This window comes from Chinchilla lanigera, unplaced genomic scaffold, assembly GCF_000276665.1.
Source record: "Chinchilla lanigera isolate Chin_1 unplaced genomic scaffold, ChiLan1.0 scaffold00120, whole genome shotgun sequence".
NCBI classification, from domain to species: Eukaryota; Metazoa; Chordata; class Mammalia; order Rodentia; family Chinchillidae; genus Chinchilla; species Chinchilla lanigera.
The window spans coordinates 4,352,314-4,364,599 of NW_004955521.1; positions in this window are offsets into that span (position 1 = coordinate 4,352,314).

Consider the following 12,286-nt stretch of genomic DNA (forward strand, 5'->3'; position numbering starts at 1 on the left):
TTGCTTAGTGATTATTGAGCTATAAGCCAGGATCCAGCCAGCACAAGGTTGCTTAATGCAGTAAACAAAGGTTAGCAAGGGCACTTTGCTAGCAGGTGTGAGCCTATCCAGTTAAAAAGCACCTTTTATTTCTGAAAGCTACTGAAAACCCAAGCCCTTCAAGTTATTTAAGCAACAGCTGAGGGAACAATTATGCTTTCCCAGACTTTACAGGAAGCATTTTATAGAGAAAAACCCTGTTAGGGCACAGGACCGTGGCATATTGCCTGGGTTATTCATGAGATGCAAGACTGAGCAGCTATGGTAACTGCAGCCATTTGTCAGAGTTGCTCAGAGGTTGTAAAATGCAAGGGTAGGACTCACTTCCCACATGGTCAGAAGTTCTGGGTGGCCACGGTGCCCTCCTGGGATGCCGAATCCAGCTGCAGCCTGCACAGTTCTGTACTTTCCGTGAACAGGAATAAAATTAAATCCCTCAAGGAGGAAGGCAGGCAAGGTGTTCAGTTCAATGTTGGAGAGGTCAAAATATACAAACAGAAAAGAAGCCAAGAGGCGCCAAGTTTACCTGCATTCACAGGAAGTACTAGAATGATCTGTGATTTACCTGAAGCCCAGGCAGACGACAGAAGGCAGGGATAACGATAGATCTTGTCCTGGTCTGATTCTTGGCAGAGCCAACACATACTCATTGAATTATTGCTGTGGCATCTGTGGATCAGAGTTGTAGAATGCTTCTTGATACTTTTTGTTTAGAGGTTCTTTTCCATTCCAAGAAATTAAAACTAGTTGCTCACTGCTTTGGGCATCTGGAGGCTGAATTTAATTGCAATAATAATGTAGCACTTTTTAAGTAGGAACAGATCATTCAAGAAGAAAACAAAACTCAGGAGACTAAGGCAGGGGATTGAGAGTCTGCGGCCTGAGAGAGACCCTGTCTCAAAAACAAAACAGACAACTGAGGAATGGATAAAGATGTATTTTTTTATAAAATGGAGTACTACTCTGCCATAAAGAAGGATAAGCTTGAGACATTCCTATGTAAATGAATGCACCTTGAGAACATACTCTTTTTTTTAAAATTTATTTTAAAAATAAAAGAAGGAAAACATATTAACAGACATCCATTTACAAAGTAGCATAAGAACAATACAAGCAATACTGAATTACAGACAAAGTGGTAGGAAATTAACAATGGTTGTTTATTACATACTGACATCTTCAAAGTGGTTTCTCAGGAAAACAAATAGAAACATGCAAGATTGATCAAATAAGTAATCATTAACTGTTCATTTCAGTAAAGTAATAGAAGTCAGTAGTACATCCATGTTAGCTATCCTGTATATACAGACATACATAATTTCCCCTTCTTTCTTTTCTCTTTTCCCTCATCCCAGTTGGAGAACATACTCTTAAGTGAAGTGAATCAGACACACATGTATAAATACCACATAGTTTCTCTGGTGTGAGAAACCAGAAGAATGAATAAGGACTAAAATGTATATTAGGTATTGTGAAATAGGAAGAAAATGGTCAAATGGGGAGGGGAATAAGGGAGCAGGGACAGAAAAAGGAAAGAAGGGAAAAGTAAAAACATGAGAAAAGCAGGAAAAAGTGGAAACAAAGCTTTTGTCAATGGGGAGGGGAGGAGGAGTTGAAGGGAGGGGAGAGGAATGCGAAAAAAAGAATCAAGTTCTATCCCACACAGGTACAAGTTCTCAATGATGAATGTGACCATTATGTACATCTAGAATGTACCAATAAAATCTGAGTGAAGAAAAAAAAAGGAAAGAAAAATCTTCAGTGAACCATGACATTTTGTTATCGGTTTAAAGTTGTTCACACTGAGAGATGTAATACAAAATAAATATCTGCTTCTCCAAGTCTGCAATATCAGATGAAAGCAACAGCATCTCTGAGACCATCTCAGAAATGACCTCCGGCCCTCAAAAGTGCACAGGGCACTGACCGTGTGAGCTTTTCTCAGAGTGCTGCAAAGCTCAGCTTCCCGGCTCACAGCTCAGCATCCTCCTGTGGGTAGGAAGTTCAAATGGCCCACTAAATGGAAGCAAGCATCAATCTCCTCAGCCACTGGGGTTTTTACAAGGAACAACAAACAATCTGAATATTCAGCCAATAGTCTGAGTTCCTTGCAGAGAAGTTCAGATTCAATCAGCAGGAAAAAAAATCAGATTGTTCACTACAACCCAACATCAAGCCAGTTCCAGCCCAGGTTCATGGGCTGTAGAGTGCGCCACTTTGGCACGAGGATTATTTTGAGCTGAAAGCAATCGAGAAGGAAAAAATATAACAAAAACTCTCTGCCCTCCCTGTCTGTCCTCTCTGTCTCTAATCAGGACATAAATTTGCTCGAATTTTCTCCTCCCCTTCCTACCAGTAAAAACAGAAGTTAATCACTGTGGACAGCTTGAGGCCCTTACTGGAAAGGAGACTGTGCCCGAGGAAGCTGTATCTCACGTTTGACTGGCTAGCTTTCCCCACCATTCAGGTCCCAGTCTGCTCCCCTGGAGGCTGGAGGTCCTGCCTGTCCTGTCTTGTGTAAAACTCTGTGGTTCCTTCGCTAAGATGCAACACTGCATGAGCCCACATTCCAACACAGCCGCAGAGTTACTCACCTCTGAGTGCTCCCACGCGTCACCGTGACACTCACACTAATGAAACTGTGTGCTTTACTCTTGTTAATCTGCCCATTGTCAGTCGAATTTATAGGGCTCCATCCAGAGATCCCAGGAGAGTGGCAGGACAAAGTCTTTCTTCTCCTGAAGGTCCCTCTCAAGAATCTTGGGTTAGGACTTCCTGAAAGAGGCTCTGCCATTGGCAGAGGCAGCTCTAGAGCCCCCAGGGCAGTGTCAGTGACCTGGATAGCCTCCAGCACAGCCTGTCTTCTTTCTCCCTCCTGCAGATCCCAGCCACCTCTTGGATCTGCCAAATAGGGGCCTAACCCAGGGTATGTCCCCCGAGACACCACGTGCTGAAGAAATGACTCAGGGGAAACCCCCTCAGGGCAGAATTCAGGGCCTGTCTTAATTAATTAAAGGGATGCCCCAGGGATGGTCCAGGCTAAGACCAGCTCCACACAGAAGGCAGCGAGCTCTGAGTACTTCCTCCAGGGACACGGTCTCCCCATTGCTTACGCTTCATACAGAAAGTTTTCACACTCAGTGTTGCACTTGTGCTCGCTGGCTTTAGGAAGACGAGTATGGTAGGTCAGATTATTATCATTTTACAGTTGAGAGTATTGGGCCTGGAAGAGATATGGCTCTGCCAGGGTTACATGGCCCAGCACTGTGAATCAAGTCCAGGTCTCTTGGCAACACTGGTGCCGCAGACTAAGAACCCTCGAGCCGGGAAACAGAAAATGAGCAGACGCCCTGCAGAAGGAAGCTCATCTGAGGTCACTAGCCTGCTTTTCTGCATTCCACCCTCGCTTTTATCCGCATCACCTCTTCCGGGTATCCATCCTTTCCACTCTGCCCACTGGCTGCCCAAGGGTTTCCAGCCTCTTCCAGCCCTACAAGCTGTCCCGCATGTCCAAAATCATCTCACGCCCCTCCCACTCTTTCCGAACCAACTGTGGAAAGCTTCCCTCACTGGCTTCTTTCAGGAGGGGAGTACTCCTATGTTTACTAAGTGATAAATTATGGAGAGCTGGGAAATGCATTCTTGATTGGCAGATAATCGGCCTACAGAGGATGGTCCAGCCAGGGGGCAGAGAATGTTTTAAACAAATACCATGGTGGAGGCTGCTAGCTTTTTCTCCCTGCTATCCATTCTGTCCTCTTTCAACCTAGTAGAACACCAAATTCTTTCTTTCCGTTCAGTTCTTGTTTTTTATTAGTACATGTTTGCATAATGACTACATTCCTTGTGGGGAGCTAGCCCAAGCACATTATACTCCTTTTTCCTCCCCTTTTCCTCCCCTCCCTCCCCACTCCCTCCATCTCTTGATCCCCTTCCCTTTTGAAAAAGATCCATCTCCCTACTTGCTATCATATATCTTTTTGTTTTGCTCTTTAGTTATACTGTGGGTTTCTCATATAAAAGATATCATATGATATTTAAGCTCACATGTCTGATTTATTTCACTTAGCATTATGGTGTCAAGGTGCTTTCATCTTCCTACAAAGGACTCAAGTTTATCTTCTTTATGGCAGAGTAGTACTCTGCTGGGTAAACAATACCACATTTTCTTTATCCATTCTTCTACTGATGGACATATAGGCTCCTTCAAAGATTTAGCTATTATGAATTGTGCTGCTATAAACATGGGTATGCACGTATCACTATAGTATGATGTCTTCAACTCTTTCGGGAAGATACCTAGAAAGGGAATAACTGGGTCAAATGGAATTCCTAGTTTTAGTTTTTCTGAGGAGTCTCCATACTGATTTGCATTGTGGTTGTGCTAGCTTACTTTCCCACCAACAATGTGAAAGGCTTCCCCTCCCCCACCCCTGCAGCCTCACCAGCATTCGTTATTCTTTGATTCCTTGATGATGGCCATTCTTTCTGGAGTAAGATGGAATCTCAGATTGTTTTAATGTTCATTTCTCTAAGGCCAGAGATGTTGGGCATTTTTTTTCATGTATTTATTGGCCATTTGTACTTCTGAGAAACATCTGTTTATTTCATTTACCCATTTTTTGACTGGATCTTTTATTTGGAGGATCTAATTTTTTTAAGTTTTTCATATATTCTAGGTATTAGTCCTCTGTCTGAGGAATAGATGACACTATGTTTTCCAGTTCTTCAGGTTGTCTCTTCACATCATAGAAGCTTTTTTTTTTATTTGAAAGACAGTAGTACATGAGAAACAAACAAACAAAAGAATAAAACAGTAGCAGCATACCAGTATCACAAACATAAACAAATCAAAGCAAGAACATTCAAAGTGATACAGGGTCTCAAGACAAAATAATACAAATCAACAGTGGTCGTTACATTGCATATCGCTATCCTCAACCACATTGCTCAGATTATCAGATGTAAGAATGAAGGATTTGCTCAAACCATTAAAGAGAATAAGAAAATAATTCTTCAATAAAACATTAGAGATAATACAGAGTTTCACTAGACAAGATGGTAGGAGTTCACCATTGTAATTCCATTGCATATTGTTACCTTCAAATCAGTTACTCAGACCACCAGACACAAGCATGCAAAGTCAATCAGAACACAAAAAAATTGTGAGCATTAACTGTCCATTTCAATACACCATCAGACAACAGCAATACAGCCTGTGGAAGCTTTTTAATGTGACATGATCCCTGTTGTTGATTCTCGGTACTATTTCCTGTGCCATTGGGGTTCTGTTCAGATCATCCTTGTCTACACCATGTCTTCAAGAGTTTCACCTATGTTATCTTCCAGCAGATTAAGTACAAAGCTGCATTCTTGACTGACTACATGGCTTCCAGAAATAAATACTCATTTCTCAGCCACTCATTAGGCTTTTCATGCTGTGTGACTAAGTTCTGCCAGCAAGAGGTGAGTGGAGGTAACATGTGCCACTTCCTGTCATGCATGGAGGTGGAAGGGCTTCGCCCTCCCAAATGCCAGCTGAAACCAGGTCATGGCAGTGAGTAATCCCTGACCGCACAGAATAACAATGCAGGGGAAGCCAAAGGCTTCTGCTGAACTGTTTACACCTCGCCCATGAAATGAGAAACTATCTCTACCTTATATTATTTCGGATCTCTGCTACAGCAGCGACATATGTCCTAAATAATACTACAGTTTTGAATAGAAGTTTAACCTGTGCCTTTCTTCTAAGCAAGAATACTGTTCTTTGCCAAGCAGGGGTGGTTGGAGTCTTGCCTAATTCCTGAGTGCCTAAGGGTAAAGCTATTGAATCCTTGAGCCAGAAGAGACTTGGATGTCACTTACCCCGGATGAAGTAGTGCAGCTGGGGAAGACGGTCTGAGCTGTGGCCCTCCTTTGGCTGATTACAGGACACAGCCTCCACCTGAAGAAATTTAAACTTGAAATTTTTTTGCAAACTGAGTCCCAAACAAAGCACTTCATTGATTTTGGCCCACGGGGGACCAGTCGTTGACTTCATATCTGCTCCTGTTCATTATTTCACAGTAGAGAAAGCTGGACAGAGAACTCAGATCATTTTTCGAAGATCACTCAGCCCCTTAGAGACACCGAGAACTCAGATGGCCCATCTCTGGGACCTGGGCCCACCCCACCTATTCCACTCTGCCAGCTAAAGCTTCAGGCATTGTGCTCCTTGTATTCAGGCAAATAGGCAGAAAGAAAGGAGAAAATCAAGCACTAGTTTCATTCTGACACAAAAATTTAGGGAAAGAACATTCCTTTTTTTTTTAACCAGCCCAAATGAGTCACATCACCAGCTCTTTCTCACTTTTTATTTTGAAACAAGTTCTTGCTAAATCACTAAGTTGCCCAGGTTGGGCTCAAACTTGCAATCTTTCTGCCTCAGCCTCCCAGAGTGCTGGGGTGGCTGGGGTGTGCCACTGTGTCCGGTTCAGATCATCCTTTCTTTCTCTAACCTTTCTGCACAGTTCAGTCTGGCACACACTGGATAGCTGAGAAGATGCGCTGTTGCCTGATTCTGATGGTGGATCATAGTTACACAGGAAAACATCATCATTCATGGGAAATACACGCTAAAGTATTTGGGAGGGAGGGGGCATCCTATTGACAATAGCCTCAAATAGTTTAGGGGGGAAAGTCCTGTGTATTTTACTTGCAACTTTTCTCTAAGTTTATGGTGTCAAAATGAAATTAAAAATACTGCAAAAGAAAAAGGGATGAATTATGAAGGAAGAGAGCCAGGAAAGGAGAACCTGCAAGAGCTCCGCAGCCTCTGGAAAACTGTTCACATTCATGAGGACCGGGTCAGGCCACTTGAATTCAAATCTCACCCATCACTTCGCTATGTAAGGGGAAAGCAGTGTAATTTCTCAGTACCTCAATTTCCTCTTCAGTTACAAGACGCTCAGTACAGCATCTGCATCCCAGGGTTGTTAGGAAAATTACCTGGGTCTGTATCTGCTAAGTGCTTCAGAAAGTACCCAGAACATAGGGTCAGATAAATGTGAATAACACCAACAGAATGTCTGACAGAGTTACTCACAATGGAACAACCTCGCACGCACTTACTGTGGAAAGAGGGTGTGGAAGGAAAATAAAAGACTTGAACTACATTTATTAAGTTTTAAAAACAAACCTGCAGTTATAGGCAACTTTTTTATCTTTGACATTTTAGGGCTTATGGCTTGCCCTGGGAGAATAACCAACAGAAGCTCAGGCAATGCACGAATAGAACGGAAGACAGGTAGCACAGCCAGTTACCAACAGTGCTGGAAAAGAAAGCAGCATTTGAGGGCTGGGCACATAGCTCGTTGGAGAAGTGCTTGCCTTCCATGAGCGAAGCCAGAGGTTCCCTCCCAGCACCACACACACTCACAAGTGTGGCGCTGAGCTCAACCTGTCTGCGACTGCAACACTTGCGTGGTGACCTGGATACCAGAGTCAGCTCAGTTCGCTTCCCGCCCAACAGAGGTGTTTTCTCTGACCAACAGTGACACCTATAGGTTAACACCATAAAGGCTATTTGAGGATAGCCAAATCTGTCGGATTTCTAAAACCCTGGAACTGGAGTTTGTAAGGACTTGCAACAAGAACTAGCAAGTGGTGAGAAGTTGTTGGATCCATGTTTCTATTTTCAAATGTAATCTTGCTTGGGAAAAAAAAGGCTCTGCAAGAATGTATGCATAAAGCGAGAGGAATCCCATTTACAGTAACTGAACTCAAAACATACAGGAGTAGATTTAAAATTTGAGACTGTGCCTGAAAGCTGGCCACAGTGGCTCGTGTCTATAATCTCAGCACTCTGGAGGCTAAGGCAGGAGGATTGTTATCAGTTCAAGGCCAGCCTAGGCTACAAAGTGAGCTCAAGGCCAGCCTGAACTGCATAGGGAGACCCTGTCTCAAAAAGACAAGAGAAAAAAAAAGAAAAAGAAGAATATGCCTGAAACAAGCTACAAAATTTTGCATGGGACCCTAAATCTCTAAACAAATAAAAATACTTACCACATTCTTGGACTTTTAAAGAGTGAATATAAGCTATAACCTGAAAAATGTTTCTAAATTTTTATGAAGATGACTAAAATATTTATAACTGCAAAAATTGATGTGGAAAAAACCCTGACGAGAGACATCAGTCAGTTACTGCTTTGCACCAGGCATGGTGCACCAGGCACAACGTACTTTTATACTTCTCCTCTCTGATCCCCACACTTGCGCGGGACAGGCTTCCCCATTCCTGGTTAGTGGACGTGTGTTGTCTAAGCTGAGCAGCACCCAGGCTTCTCACCTGTGATGACACACTGCAGTTTCCCTGGGAGGAATTATCTGCCCTTGATTTCAGCCTTAATCCAGACACTCAGCTCCCCCGGGCCAGGGGCCGGGTAACTTCCCTCAGAAATGATCCATGTTATTGTTTGCTCCTTCCCAGAAAGTCTGAGTAGAGAAACGAAAAGCCTAAACACACTTGAAATTCACTCATTCTAGCAGGAGTAAGAAAAGTATACTGCTACCTGGCCCCACAGGTAAGGAGACAAACCCCTGAAGCATCATCAGAATGCCGTTTCAAGCTACAGAGAGCAGCGTGCGGGGAATGGTGTTGGCAGGATCCACAGCAGAGGGGCTACCCGGCAGGACGTGGTCATAGAAACGGAATAAAACCATTGTAATAGTTACCAAGGGCCGGCCGGAAGGAAATGGGGAAATGAACAACCGGATCCTCTTCTGTTCTGATTTACTACCACTGATTTGCTAATACAGTCAAAAGCCAGAAGAACGAGGCTGGGGTGCAGCTCAGTGGCAGAGCGTTTGCCTGCCATACACAAGGCCCGGGATAATCCCCAGTGCTCGGGAACAAACAAAGCCTAAATGAAACAGTCCTTAGAGGTCAGCCCCAAAGAACACAATGTAGCAGAAAAAATTTTGAAGGAACAAACTGAGTTTGGCTAATATGCTTTCCGAAACATTCCGTATGTGCTGAAGACAGAACTGGATTCTTTATCTTCCAAAAAGAAGCCAAACCAGTATGGTCCATAGGCAAGTCCAAAGGCAGGCATGGTGGCATATGCCTGTAATGCCAGCTACTTGTAGACTAAGGCAAAATTTGAGGCCAGGCTGACAACCTAGCAAGACCTTGTCTCAAAATAAAAATACTAAAAGGGCTGGAGATTTAGCTCAGCACTGCAGCGTAGCATGAACAAGGATCTGGGCTTTTAAAAATAGGAAATAAAAGGTTAGATCACTTTCTGAAGGTCACATAGATAATGGTTATAGGACTCTAAAACAAATTTAATAAAAAAATTTTAAAGGCCACAGTAATTTAATGTATCCAGTACATGTGTAAACTCACACACCAATTACTGAATCAGAACACAGCCTGAAAATATACTGGTATGTAATGAATACATAAGAAGCCTCATAGAGGAAAAACTCAATTTGTCAAACTGGCCTCGGGTGGATTACTTGAATATTTAAAGGGGAAATCAATTTGGACAAATCATAACATATATTCAAATTATAAATGGATTAAAGACTAACATATCAATACTACAAAATATTTATGAGCCTATCCAATAGAAAAACAAAACTATCTCAAATTTTAAATTCAGAATCCTACCTGCATTCAATGTGGGGACAATCTTTCCTTTAGGTAGAAGAGATTTTTTTCAAATTGCTGTACCCCAAAAATAATCACTGCTAGGAAATTTCTGCAGGATGTGCTCCAGCAAAAGAAGAGTATAAAGAAATAGGAAAACATGAGATCCAGGAGAAGAGGCTTTATTGTAGGTGGGCAGCATAGAGGAGCCAAAGTTTAGCACATGTGCTTCAGAATAGTGATCTCCAACTTTTCTGGCACCGTGGACTGGTTTCATGTGAGATCATTTTATCACAGTCTGGGAAGGGAGAGAGTGCAGCTTCAGGGTAATTCAAGAGCATTGCATTATTATGCACTTTATTTATATTATTACATAATGTATAATGAAATAATTATGCAATTCATAATAATGCACCCAGGGGGAGCCCTGAGCTTGTTTCCCTGCAACTACACAGTTCTATCTGGGGGTGATGGGAGGCAGTGACAACCAAAGTGTGTGGGGTATGCCCAGTCTGCTCCATAATCTGGTTTTTGTTACTGTCACTGCAGAAAACCCTGCTTCACAAAGATAGGATGTTGGAAATTGAAGAAGACTTTTCAGTGCCTAAGGCAAATCTCAGGATATTCTACCTTGACTTTAACCCAAAACATAGGGAGGTTTGAAGTTGTCTCAAACACACCTGTAAGGCCATCATTTGTAGTTTCATGCCATTAATCTTTTTCTAACAAGGACAGTCACTGGGTTTTTAATCCATTCCTTCTCAACTCATGGGCCTCTTATGGTTGAGAAGTACCACTCAAACTCTTTTAAAAGCTGAGATAGGAGCACTCAGGAGGCTAAGGCAGGAGGATCGTTGCAAGTTCAAGACCAGCCTGGGCTACAAAGTGAGCTCAAGACCAGCCTGAACTGCATAGTGAGACTCTGTCTCAAAAAGACCATAAATAAATAAATAAATAAAGCAAGCAAGCAAGCAAGCAAGCTGAGATAGGTGATCATACACCAGCTAAGAGAAAAAAGTCCTTAGCTCAGTCTTTCTCAAAATTTCGCTAATGCTTGAAACCTATCAAAAATCCCAGTGTTCATTCATCACTCCTGTAGTTCTCAATTTGGCTTTGAATGCAGTCACTTTATCCACTGACTTGAACACAGCTGTCATTCTTGCCTGAAGGAACAGATTGAGTCCACAGAACAGGTTATACATGTCATACAAGCAGGCAAGCTTTAGGACCCATCTGTACTACTGAAATGTGCTGCCAGTGGTGACTGTTTTTCTAAAAGCTCCAGTGTGGCTCTCATAACTTAAAAAATAACTAGGACCAGTGAGCTACCTTTAGAAAGCCATCTCACTTCTGTGTAGAAGAGAAGATGTATATGCTTTGTACCCACATTCTCACAGAGCAGTGAATCTGTAATTTAAGTAGGGCTCTTGGTGCTTTCTTTAAATGAGGTTTTCTTTTTGTTGGTAGTCTTAGAGTCTTCTGCTGTGTCATCATCAGGTCTTTTTCCATTTGTGAAGTTTTCAGTGACTGTTTTTTACTTATTTTGGCTATAGTTAGCGTGTGGGCTTACCAAAACTGAGACAAATGTGTAGTGTGAGAAAGAATCACATGGTGCTGCACTAACATGTACAACTTTTTCTTTTGTGCATTAACACATAAAATTTAAAAAGTAATATGGCGATAAAAAAGAATGGAAAAAAGTTTGCTCAGATGAGTGGGCACAAGTGCTAAGATAGAGCATGAGGGAAAATGGGTGATGTTCTTTTTAATAAGCTTTCTAGGCCCACTTGAATATTTAACGGTATACAAGTATTGAGTTTTGAAAATACATCTTAAAATTAATGCTATCTGCAAGCCCACTTATGGCTTCATCACCCCCAGGATTCCCATTTGGCTTTGAATGCAGCCACTTTATCTGCTGACTTGAACACAGTTGTTGTTCTCCTTTGTGCTTAATTTTTATCAAAGTTACTCATTTTCTTGATTAAAGAATCAAATAATTCTATGGCCTATAGTCCTATTTTAGTAAGCCTATGTTGCTACTGCTTGCTTTATTAATTTTAGGCATTTTTTATTATGGAAAATGAAGAACTATTTTTACCTCCCCTCATCACCAATTTCTCCTTCCAAACCCCCTTTCAACAGGTGCATCATCAATATTTGGCTCCTATTCATCAATGACCACAGTGTGCCTAGATAAATGCTACTCACAGCGGCCACGCAACATCGTGAACACCTTCCCTTCCCTATTGCACTTACAGTTGTTTGTTTTCTCATTTGCTTATTCTCTGTGTTTTCACCCCAAACTCTTCACAAATTCTACAAATCTCTACACTTCCTGACGGCCTCTCCAAAGGCATCTGTCCAGTCCAACCTGATAAGAGTTGAGGAGGTGGCAGCTGCCTCATAGAAGGGGAGCACAGAGTGCCAGAAGACAGGGGTCTCCAGCAGAACCAGTCCAAGGTGGCCATGCAGCCTCCCAACGGGGAGCCAGACTCTCAGCAAAGACCAAGGGACTGTTCCCAAGTTCTCTGTGAGCACGCTGCCAGAGCAGAGGAGCATGGGCTGAGCACAGTTCCCCATGCAACTGCAGACACCTGAGAGCTGAAGAAAACC